Raw genomic sequence first — 12068 nt, forward strand, 5'->3', positions numbered from 1 at the left:
TAACAGATGCTCTGTTTTCATACATATCCATGAGCTTATTTTCTTTCTCGTGGATTGTTTCTCCAGATTATAAAAGTAACGATATCAGTTCACCACAGGTCAAACGGCGAAGAGGTAAGTCAACTTCCAGAATTCCTACAACCGCCTTAATCCACCTGAAAGAATGCAATCAATTTCCAGAATAAAGATTCCCATCTAAAAGCCGTTTCCCAACACCGCTCATCCAGCAGGGTGTAAAGAGCTGCGACCCAGCCAGACACACACTCGGTTCTGGCTCCTTCTCTGAAGCGGAACCATGAGAAAGTGCTAGTGTGCATGAATTGCTGAGTCATCGCCTAAAACATTTTGGGTTTTGCAGGCCCTTCTTGCCATAAAGATGGGATATCTTTGAGCTCTTACAGAGATAATTCACCAAGAGAGACCAAATGGCGATCTTGGGAGACCTTGCTTCACTGAGAGCTCTGTGTTGACACCTGTGTGGCTTTGACTCAGCTTGAGAACAACTGTTACTGCATTGCAATCACAGGATCTTTCTTGAAAAAGTCATGGAGCTAACTGACGGCTGCAAGCCCCAACATCTTCAATGTGCTGTGGATTCAGTTGTGTCCCCCCAAAAGATATGTTGAAATCCTAACCCTCAGTGTCTGTGAAAGTGACTTTGTTTGGAAATAGAGTCTTTGAGGAATGATCAGTTAGGTCCTTTTCTAAAAAGAGGGCAAGAGACACAGAGACAGGGAGACACAGGAAGGACAGCATATGATGCTGTAGCTCCAAGCCAAGGGATGTCTGAAGCTACCAGAAGCTCAGAAGATGCCTGGAACCAACTGTCTCTCAGAGCCTCAGAAGGGCCCAACACCGCCAATACCCTGATTTGGACTTCAAGCCTCCAGAACTGTGAGACAGTAGATTTCTGTCCTTACGAGGGACCCGATTTGTGGTATTTTGTTATACACCAGGTAAGCAGCAGAACCAGACGTAGCTACTATTGATGGAGCCCCTCTGTGTCCAGCCCCTATTCTAGGACTTCGCAGATGTTGACTGACCGAGTCCTCACAGCAGCTGTCTGAGGCAGGTGGTGTCATGGTCTGAAGCCCCCTCCCTCCACACTATCTGAGCCTGTGCAGTTCTGAGAAGGCCAACCCAAATCGACTGGGGGATGGATTCAAAGACCGCTGCATCTGGGCCTGAGCCGCGGGGTGCAACTGCAGCTATTTTACGTTTCCTCATTTTCTCAACATTCCTGTCATTGTATAGATTAGAAGAGTGAGGTTCGCGCGGGTTTTTCTTCCTCGGAATCCTGCTCTCTGGTTTGAAGCCGACTTAACCTTCCCAGGCTCTGTGCTCCGTGTGGAGCGTCAGCTTTGAAGCCCATGGAGTCCCTGGCACGTCGTCGCTCAGCCAGTGTGGCAGATGGGAGAATATCACAGTATTCTAGATGCAGCCCCTGGCCTTGGGCCACCCTAGGCCACAATAAACACTGGATTTTTCACTTAACAAACTGTGTATTAAACCAGGTCCATTCAGACAGAACCTAAAAGTCATCACATCAGCCAGAAGAGCTACCGAGGAAGTCAAATGTGCCTGTCCTGAAACAGAGACCTCTCAGCCACAGCACCCGGGACAAAGCTGAGAGTGGGTCCCCCAAACAGGGGAGGTATTCCAGCTGATTTTAACCCAAGACCAAACAGCACACACTCCTAGGGGGCCGGCAAGCCTCCAGGCTGTGTTCAGGGGCCGACTGAAGCTTCTCTGAGCTGCTCCAATTTTAGAAATGGGTGCTGACTCATTATTAACCCAGGAAGCCCACGCACTCAAATGGCTGCGCTGAAAACGTTCCTGTCATGCCCTGCTTACTGAAATGTTATTTTTTAAGCAAATTCAAAATGTTTATCATAAGGTATTTATGACATTTTAACTGTTTCACTTACAGTAACTAGAGCGACATTTAAAAAAATATTTCCTGTCTTTTACTTGACAGTAAAGCTCAGCTTCATCCGAATCATAACGGCTTGTGAAACACCCATCCAGGTCAGGCCGGGCACCGCGACTCCGTTCTCTCCCCCACCCCCAGCACATTTGCTTGGTGATTTTTTCACAATCTGACTTTCGAGCTTAAGGAAAAGGAAAGGACCTAAAATCAGCTCCCAGGATCATTCACATGCCTTTAGAGGGTGCAGCCAACATTCTGCCTCTTTATTGTGTTTCTTGTGCTAAACTGGGCAGCACAGCCCACGCAGACAGAAACTCCTGGGGACTGCCTTCCTTTCTCCCCCCGAGGAGCTGAAAGGGACCCGACCTCAGCACCCTTGGGTTAGCTCAGTACACCCACCTCCATCTCTAAACTTGGGCTTCTGCCCAGGTGTCTCAAACATCACTATGTTTTTCAAGACAACACGATGTGTGATGGACCTGTACACCCACAATTGATTACTAGGAAATTTCTACAGACAACCAGGCTAAATTATAGCCATTACGAGGGTGGGGGCAGAGGGAGCCACTTTTCCAAATTATACATCTTCAAGACCTGAACGAAACACAGTGTCCACTCCAGGACACAACCCCTCCAACACAGCTCAGACTCAGAGGCAAACTGCACAAATGATCATAAAAAATGACAGAAACATACTCACCAGGGAGAAGCTGATGTCTCCACTGTCGCAGGAACTGTGCCGTGAAGAAAGCAAGACACATGCAGGCTCAGGCCGAGCTTGCCTAGAATGTCAGCTTGGAACTAAACAAGCAGCAGCTATACAGTTACTAATTTGTCTCCATTTCCCAATGATGTCCACACAATTAAGACAAAAAAAAAAAAAAAAAAAAAAAAAGGCGCACACCTCGGGCTCCGTCTTCATTCTCAGTAGAACGGGATGACTCATGCTGAATCACAGCCGCCACTTCCTCTCTCAACATTCTCTTCATACTTGTGAGCCGGGCTGGTCCAGTTCCCAAGCTCCCTGCAGCCCTGCCTGAGCCTGTCAGACACCCGGCCACTGACCCCACGTAGGCCGGGGGTCGCCTACCCAGGGCAAAGCTCTGTTTAGGAAACAGGAAAACAACTAAAAAAAAAAAAAAAATGCACACGTCTCTTGTGCATTTGAATTTCAAGGGTACACTGCAGTGTTGTGTATGGCAAGGCTCCTTTAGGAAACGTTTGCTCTTTTCAAGGCATTTCAGAGAAGGAAAGGGAGTGGGATACTTATTTTCTAAGGAGGCTGGGTTTACTTTGCCCTGATAGTATCTATTTCAGTATGTTTTCTTCTGCATATGGTCTTCTGCTACAACATCTCACAGGATTTAAAATCACAATCTCTTCAAAGCTATTTATGAGGTAGGTACATGCCATGCTTGGTGGGGGTGGGGGGCAGTGGTGAATTCTTCAGTGGAAGAATTCTTGCCTCATATGCAAGAGACCTGGGTTCAGTTCCCAGCCAATGCACCTCATGCATTGCCACCACCCATCTGTCAGTAGAGGCTTATGTGTTGCTATGATGGTGAAGAGATTTCAGCAGAACTTCCAGATAAAGACAGACTAGGAAGAAAGGGCTGGCAGTCTGCCTCTGAAAATCAGCCAATGAAAACCCTATGGATCCATAACTGAACATGGGGATGGCACAGGGCTGGGCAGCGTTTTGTTCCATCGTATGTGGGGTTGCCATGAGCAAGTGCCTTACTGGATGACCGCTGACAATAACATGCCCTGTTTTTAGGATTAAATGTTTTATAAAATCTTTACTAACAATATTTCAACCTTCAAGAATACACCAGATTCATATATTAAAGTCACAAGGAATTAAATGAACAAAAATGTATAGCAATCTAAGTTTTTAAGGTTGTTGATGAATATTTACATTCAAGAACTGAGAATGGACTGTCTCCCAGTTTTTTTTTTGAAGGATACGGGGGGTCAGGTGGTCTTCCACAGCTTCAAGCATTTTTAAAGTATATGAAGCAATGAAAGGGAGCAGCATCGTGTGATGCACTGAAGTATCTGGAGAAGCCACGAAGGGCCTCTGTCCGCCATTGCATTAAACTCACTCATTTCTGGAGGGCGACACATGGCAGGTCATGGATGAGCACTCTTGTTGTTGCGTGCTGTGTATTTGATTTTGACTCATAGTGGCCTATAAGACAGAGTAGAACTGCCCATAGGATTTTCAAAGCTGTGACCTTTCAGGAACAGATAGCCAGGCCTGCCTTCCAAGGACCTCCAGTGGGTTCGAACCTTCAACCTTTCAACTAGTAGTCAAGCACTTAACCATTTGTGCCACCCACAAATGGTTAATATCTAGGTATACATATACAACTGTCTGTCTATCTGTCTGTCTGTCTCTATCTACCTATCTGGTGATGTATATGTATAACCCATTGCTTTTGAGTCGATTGTGACTCATAGCAACCGTATAGGGCAGAGTAGGACTGCCCCATAGGGTTTCCAAGGAGTGGTGGGTGGATTTGAACTGCTGACCTTTTGGGTAGCAGCCGAGTTCATTAACCACTATGCCAACCGGGCTCCATATATGTATAGTGATATATATATATACATATATATACATATACACACACACACTTCTCACTTATTGACAAGGTTAGGTTCCAAAGACCAGGTCATTATGCAAAAATTGATGTTCTGTGAAAATGGTGGATAACCACATCAGATCACAAAATGGAGGACGACTGCATCATCACATAACTGCCAAATTACATCACTGTGTAACTGCCAAAAGAGAGAGTCGATAGGTGAGAAGTATGTGTGTATAGTGATATATATGTATATGTGTGTGTATATGTATATGTATATGTAATTTTTTCTGTTTCTCTGAAGAACCCTGACTAAGACAAGCCTATATGTGGAAAGCCAGCCTATTTCTTACTTATGAAGATTTTTACTGAGTCAAATAATTGTAACACCAGGCCTGAATTAAAGAAATTTGAAATATTTAGCTGGGAAATGTAAGCTCCAAGTGGCAACCACACCCTCCTGCTGGAGGGGCCCTGCCAAAGATAACATCACTTCAGCAGTGGTTTCTTTAACTACAACACTGCCACGTTAAGCCTTCCGGAACATTCCAGGGCAGGACATGAGACATGCAGCCAGGTCCTCCTCAAGCAGCAGTGTGGGCACCATATGGAGGGCTAGTGGAAGTGTGCCCTACCTATGCAGAGTGGCATCAGACCCTCCCTGCGTCTCGGTTCCCGGATGACCTTCCACTGAGCCGCTCTTCTCATCTGGGCTGGGAAAGGGGAGGAGGGTGTTGGCGTGAGAAGGGGGAGGCCATTCCCAATATCTTAATAAATAAATCTTTCCTTAAGGCATATAGGCACTCCATCCCCCATGACTGCTCATCTGAAATTTTCTATAGTGGATTCTCTAAGCTGGCTCATTCCTGCTCCTTCCACCAGAAAGGAAAAAATGATGACACTTTGTATCTCACTACTTTGAAAACAAGGCACCCCGGTGGTGCAAACATCTAAGCGATCTGCTGGTAACTGAAAGGTTGGTGGTTTAAACCCACCCAGTGGCTCCACAGGAGAAAAACCTGGCAATCTGCTTCCGTAAAGATTACAGCCTAGAAAACTCTATGGGGCAGATCTACTCTGTCACATGGGGGTCACTCTGAGTCGAAAACGGCTTGATGACACTTAACGACAACACTTGGAAAACACCTTTTAAACATCTGCATGCTCTTTTACCAAAGAAAATAACTCATTGCTGTAGAGTCAATTCCGACTCACGGTGACCGTGTGTGTTACAGAGTGGAACTGCTCCATAGGGTTTTCTTGGCTGTAATTTTTATGGAAGCAGATGGCCAGACTTTCTTCTGCAGTGCCACTGGGTGGGTTAGAACCACCAACCTTTCGGTTAGTAATCTAGGAAGCCGTTTGCACCACTCAGAGACCATAACCCTGTAAAAATTTAGGATGCTTTGAATCAGGAAAATAATCAAGTCTCACTTCTAAAGATAGTCCGTTCTAGCACGCCGTAGAAGCTGTGCAAAGAGCGACAGCTTTTTACCCTGAAGGTATTCAACGTATGCTGTCACCGTCCTAAACACACACGTCCCTCTGATCTTCAGAAAGAGCCTCTGTGGCAAGTACTGATACCGTCCCCACTTTCTAGCAGAGAAGCCAGGCACACAGAGGCCCAGGATCGAGCCAAGGTCGCAGCGCAGATGTGAGCCCAGGCAGCCTGGCTTCAGAGCCCACAGTCTTAACCACCATGCTGTACGGAGTCCCACAAATAACTTTTAAAAGGTCTTTGCACACACACCTCTCATTTCATGATTTGTTCTCCCAAATTCTGCACAAGTATGCAAGGCAGATGAGGAACCCATATTTTCAAGTCAAAGCTTTCTATTCATTCGAAAAGCAAATCAAAATCCTAGTCTTAAAGTGCCCTATCCCTTAAAATGATAGCAATTCTATTCAATGGAAAGAATCTGTTAAAAGTACAAAGTGGAGCTTCCCCAAAAGTATCATGAAACCACACTGGCCAGCAGTGTCTCCACAGACACTTGTTCCTCCTACACGGAGGACTCGAGGTCATCAGAGACGGCATCCCTTCTCTCCCTTGAGCAGACAGATCTCTTCTCCATCCTCCCCTCATTTCAAACCTATTCCCTTCCTCATCTCTCTCCATCCTCACTTCTTCTCTAGGACTTTGCTCGTAATCAAACTTAGGCCGTTTTCCTCCAACATCTTCAAACTTTTCCTATCCGTGGGCAGAAATACAGGCCCAGGTCTCTTTTATCCCATAAAACACCATCTGCCCTGGCTTTGACCCTGATGAATACACCCCATGGATGCCCCACATTCATTCCACTCTCCCGCCTTGGTAGCAGCCTTGACATTTAGTTGGGATTGACTCTACTCTCAGATCCAAGGGAGAGTCTTGATGGGGCCAAGCAAAACCAGGTAATATACTGTGATTGGTTCCAGATGGGCTCCTAAGCCTAAGTCAATCAGAGTATGGCTTCTTCTAGCCATAGTGATTGGCTTATTGTTGTTAGGTGCTGTTGAGATGGTTCCGACTCATAGTGACCCTATGTACAACAGAACAAAACACTGCCTGGTCCCTCCCCTCCTCACAATCGTTGTTACACTTGAGCCTACTGTTGCAGCCACTGTGTCAATCCATCTCATTGAGGGTCTTCCTCTTTTTCACTTATCCTCTACTTTACCAAGCATGATGTCCTTCTTCAGGGACTGGACCCTCCTGATAACATGACCAAAGTATGTGAGATGTAGTCTCACCACCCTTGCTTCCAAGGAGCATTCTGGCTGTATTTCTTCCAAGACAGATTTGTTCATTCTTTTGGCAGTCCGTGGTATATTCAGTATTCTTTGCCAGCACCATAACTCAAAGGAGTCACTTCTTCTTCGGTCTTCCTTAATCATTGTCCAGCTTTCCCATGCATATGAGGCAATTGAAACCACCATGGCTTGGGTCAGGTGCACCTTAGTCTTCAAGGTGACATTTTTGCTTCTTAACGCTTTAAAGAGGTCTTTTGCAGCAGATTTGCTCAATGCAATGCAGGTCATTTGATTTTTTGACTGCTGCTTCCATGGGCATTAATTGTGGATCCAAGTAAAATGAAATCCTTGACAACTTCAATCTTTTCTCCATTTATCATGATGTGGCTTACTCCAGTTGTGAGGATTTTTGTTTTCTTTATGTTGAGGTGTAATCCATACTGAAGACTGTGGTCTTTGATCTTCATCAGTAAGTGTTTCAAATTGTATTCACTTTCAGCAAGCAAAGTTGTGTTATCTGCACCACACAGGTTGTTAATGAGTCTTCCTCCAATCCTGATGCCATGTTCTTCTTCAGGGTCCTTCTGTGCTAATTTTGCTCTCCTCCGGTGACCAAGGAAATCAGGGTTGCAATTCCTGGACCAGACGATCTCAAAGGTATACTCTAACTTTAAATTTTATGGTCCCTGATGAGTTTCGCTGTGGTGCGAGGTAACATCTGACCAATTAGGAAATAAGAGGTGCAAAAGCAATCCAAAATTTCAAGCTTACATCTATTCATTATGTAAATTAAAATATAAAAGAGCTCCTCTAAGAAGATAAAATACTTAGGAATAAATCTAACCAAAGACGTGAAAGATATGTACAAAGAAAACTGCAAGACATTGCTGCAAGAAACCAAAGGAGACCTACACAAGTGGAAGAACATACCTTGTTCATGGATAGGAAGACTCAACATTGTGAAAATGTCAATTCTACCCGAAGCGATCTACAGATACAGTGCAATACTGATCTAAATTCCAAGGACATTTTTTAATGAGATGGAGAAAAAAGTCACCAACTTCATATGGAAAGGGAAGAGGCCCTGGATAAGTAAAGCATTACTGAAGAAGAAGAACAAAGTGGGAGGCCTCACACTACCTGATTTTAGAACCTATTATACCTAACACGGTAGTCAAAACAGCCTGGTACTGGTACAACAACAGATATATAGACCAATGGAACAGAGTTGAGAATCTAGATGTAAATTCAACCACCTATGAGCAGCTGATATTTGACAAAGGCCCAAAGTCTGTTAAATGGGGAAAAGACAGTCTTTTTAACAAGTGGTGCTGGCATAACTGGATATCCATCTGCAAAAAAATGAAACAAGACCCATACGTCACACCATGCACAAAAACTAACTCAAAATGGATCAAAGACCTAAATACAAAATCTAAAATGATAAAGATCATGGAAGAAAAAATAGGGACAATACTAGGAGCCCTAATATAAGACATAAACAGGATATAAAACCTAACTAACAATGCACAAATGCCAGAAGAGAAACTAGATAACTTGGAGCTCCTAAAAATCAAACACTTATGCTCATCAAAAGACTTCACCAAAAGATTAAAAAGGCAACCTACAGACTGGGAAAAAAATTTTGGCTAGGACATATCTGATCAGGGTCTAATCTCTAAAATCTACAAGATACTGCAAAACTTCAACCACAAAAAAGACGAATAACACAATTAAAAAATGGTCAAAGGATATGAACTTGTACTTCACCAAAGAAGACATTCAGGCAGCTAACAGATATATGAGGAAATGCTCACGATCATTAGTCATTAGAGAAACGCAGATCAAAACTACAATGAGATGTCATCTCACCCCAACAAGGCTAGCATTAATCCAAAAAACACAAAATAATAAATACTGGAGAGGTTGTGGAGAGACTGGAACACTTATACACTGCTGGTGGGAATGTAAAATGGTACAACCACTTTAGAAATCGATTTGGTGCTTCCTTAAAAAGCTAGAAATGGAAGTACCATACTATCCAGCAATCCCATTCCTTGGAATATATCTTAGAGAAATAAGAGCCATCACACGAATAGATATATGCACACCCATGTTCACTGCAGCACTTTTCACAATAGCAAAAAGATGGAAACAACCTAGGTGCCCATCAACAGATGAATGGATAAACAAATTATGATATATTCACACAATGGAATACTACTCAAGGATAAAGAACCATGATGAATCCATGAAATATCTCATAACATGGAGGAATGTGGAAGGCATTATGCTGAGTTAAATTAGTCAATCACAAAATGACAAATATTGTATGAGATCACTATTGTAAGAACTCAAGAAAAGGTTTAAACACAGAAGAAAACATTCTTTGATGGTTACGAGGGTGGGGAGGGAGGGAGAGGGGAATTCACTAACTAGATAGTAGATAAGAATTATCTTAGGTGAAGGTAAGGACAACACACAGTACAGGGGAAGTCAGCACCACTGGACTAAACCAAAAGCTAAGAAGTTTCCTGAACACAACCAAACACTTCGAGGGACAGTGTAGCAAGTGCAGGGGTTTGGGGACCATGGTTTCAGGGGACATCTAGGTCAATTGGCATAACAAACATTATTAAGAAAATGTTCTGCATCCCACTTTGGTGAGAGGTGTCTGGGGTCTTAAAAGCTATTGAGAGTTCATCTTAGATGCATCAATTGGTCCCAACCCACCTGGAGCAAAGAAGAATGAAGAACACCAAAAACACAAAGAAAATATAAGCCTAAGAGACAAAAGGGGCCACATACACCAGAGACTCCATCAGTCTGAGACCAGGAAAACTAGGTGGTATCTGGCTACCACCAATGACTGTTCTGATGGGGAACGTAACAGAGAGTCCCTGAAGGCACAGGAGAAAAGTGTGGTGCAGAACTCAAATTCTAGTAAAAAGACCAGACTTAATGGTCTGACAGAGACTGGAGGAACCCCAGAAGACATGGCCCTCGGACTGTCTGTTAACCCAGAACTAAAACCATTCCTGAAGTCAACTCTTCAGACAAAGAATAGACTGGACTATAAGACATAAAATGATACTCATGAAGAGTGTGCTTCTTAGTTCAAGTAGATACACAAGACTAAATGGGCAGCTCCTGTCTGGAGGTGAGATGAGAAGGCAGAAAGGGACTGGAGGAGTGTGCTGTCACGTTACGGGGATAGCAACTAGGGTCACATAACAATGTGTGTATAAATGTTTATATGAGAAACTAACTTGAGCTGTAAACTTTCACCTAAAGCACAATTAAACAATAAAAATTAAATAAATAAAAACAGAGGAGCCGCAGAATTGAGGATGTCATGGCTGATGGCAAGAGCCTGCAACCTTTCGGTCACAGTGTCGGCTCCCCAAGAAACGACAGCCGCGTATGGTGCAGACGGCTGTGCCCAGTCGGCACCTGAGAACACTGGCCGTGGGGAGCTGGAACTCTGACCTGGTCTGTATCCTAGGGAACCTGGGATAGTGTGAGGCAGGGCCTTTCCAAGAAGACTAAGTGCTGGCTGGCGTATAGAGGAGTGGTTGTCTTCCCCGCCGTGGCACAGACACACATTTCTTGCAAACGTCAACTCAAGGAAGTCACATTCTCATCTCTCTAACTCGCCACTGAGAGCAAGACGGGCTGTGGCACCATGACTGGAGAGGACAGAGCGGGGAGTGCTGTCTTACAACTCCTCAAGGGGATGTCGGCACCTCATCTTCATCCCCCAGGAAAAGCGCAGTGTTAAATGGAAACATTAGTGCTGTCAGATGAGCCCTGTCCCTGCTAAGTGACGAAATTAAAAAAAAAAAAGAAAACTAAAGACCTGTATGGCTAGCTAGAAGTTATTCTAATTAAAATCGTTTGTGAACACTGGCTCCTTTTTGGGTCTAATCATCATTTGCACAATAACAATATTCTCATTAGTGTGAGTCATGTTGATTTCACTCATGATGATGATAACGGATTTAAGGGAGTCACCCAGTTCTGTGGGCCGTGTAAACCTGGAAATGGAGTTGCTGATTGGTGTGATATTGTGAAGCATCCAAGGTTCTAGTCCATCTGAAAGCAGAGCCTTGACCTTCTAGGCTATGTTTGTCTTCAGTTACAACTGAGGTGTGTGGGAGTTAGTGGAGGAGGCACATGGATAGTTCCAATCCTTATGAACCAAGTGGCCCCTGCACCTCACTTGCCCATAGGATTGCTAGAACACCCTCCTAGCAGGATTTCCACAGCTACACTAGGTTTCTTGTTACACTGGAGAGTATCATTTAGGGTCACGGACTATGGGGCCAGAATTCCTTGGTTCAAATCCAGTCTCCAGTACTAGTTGTCTGACCTTGAGCAAATTACATAACTTCTGTGAATATCAGCATCGTAAGAAGAACTCTAAAGATGCCCCCACCCCAAGATTTCCATCCCCTGGTTAGTCAATCAAACATTAACCTAGGGATAGCTGTAAAGGGATTTTGCAAACATAGTTAAAGTCCCAAGCCAACTGACTTTAAGCTGTGGAGATTATATGGGTGGGCCTGACTTAATTAGGTGATCTCTTTCAAAGTGGAGAGTTTTCTCTGGCTGGCAGCAGAAGAGGAAGTCAGAGATTCAAGCCATGAGGGGGCCATGTGTCAAGGAATGTGGGCAGCCTGTAGGAGCTGAAAGCAACCCCCAGCTGACAGCCAGCCAGGAAGCCGGGACCTCAGATCTACAGCCACGAGGAAATGGATTCTGCCAACAACCTGAATAAGCTTGAAAGTGGATTTTTCCCCAAAGCCTCCAGCCAA

At 44.3% G+C, this 12068-nt stretch overlaps 1 long non-coding RNA gene across 2 annotated transcripts in view; it reads right to left on the reverse strand.

The window, feature by feature from the left end:
• The window catches only part of LOC111821144 (uncharacterized), a 137973-nt gene extending 135183 nt beyond the window's left edge, over window positions 1-2790 (reverse strand). For both annotated transcript variants that reach the window (XR_002824605.1, XR_002824606.1), the window contains exon 1: window positions 2631-2790. This is a non-coding gene — a long non-coding RNA (uncharacterized LOC111821144). The remainder of the gene's footprint in view (window positions 1-2630) is intronic.
• Window positions 2791-12068: the final 9278 nt, after the last annotated feature.

This window comes from Trichechus manatus, unplaced genomic scaffold (assembly GCF_000243295.1).
Source record: "Trichechus manatus latirostris isolate Lorelei unplaced genomic scaffold, TriManLat1.0 scaffold00004, whole genome shotgun sequence".
Taxonomy (NCBI): Eukaryota; Metazoa; Chordata; class Mammalia; order Sirenia; family Trichechidae; genus Trichechus; species Trichechus manatus.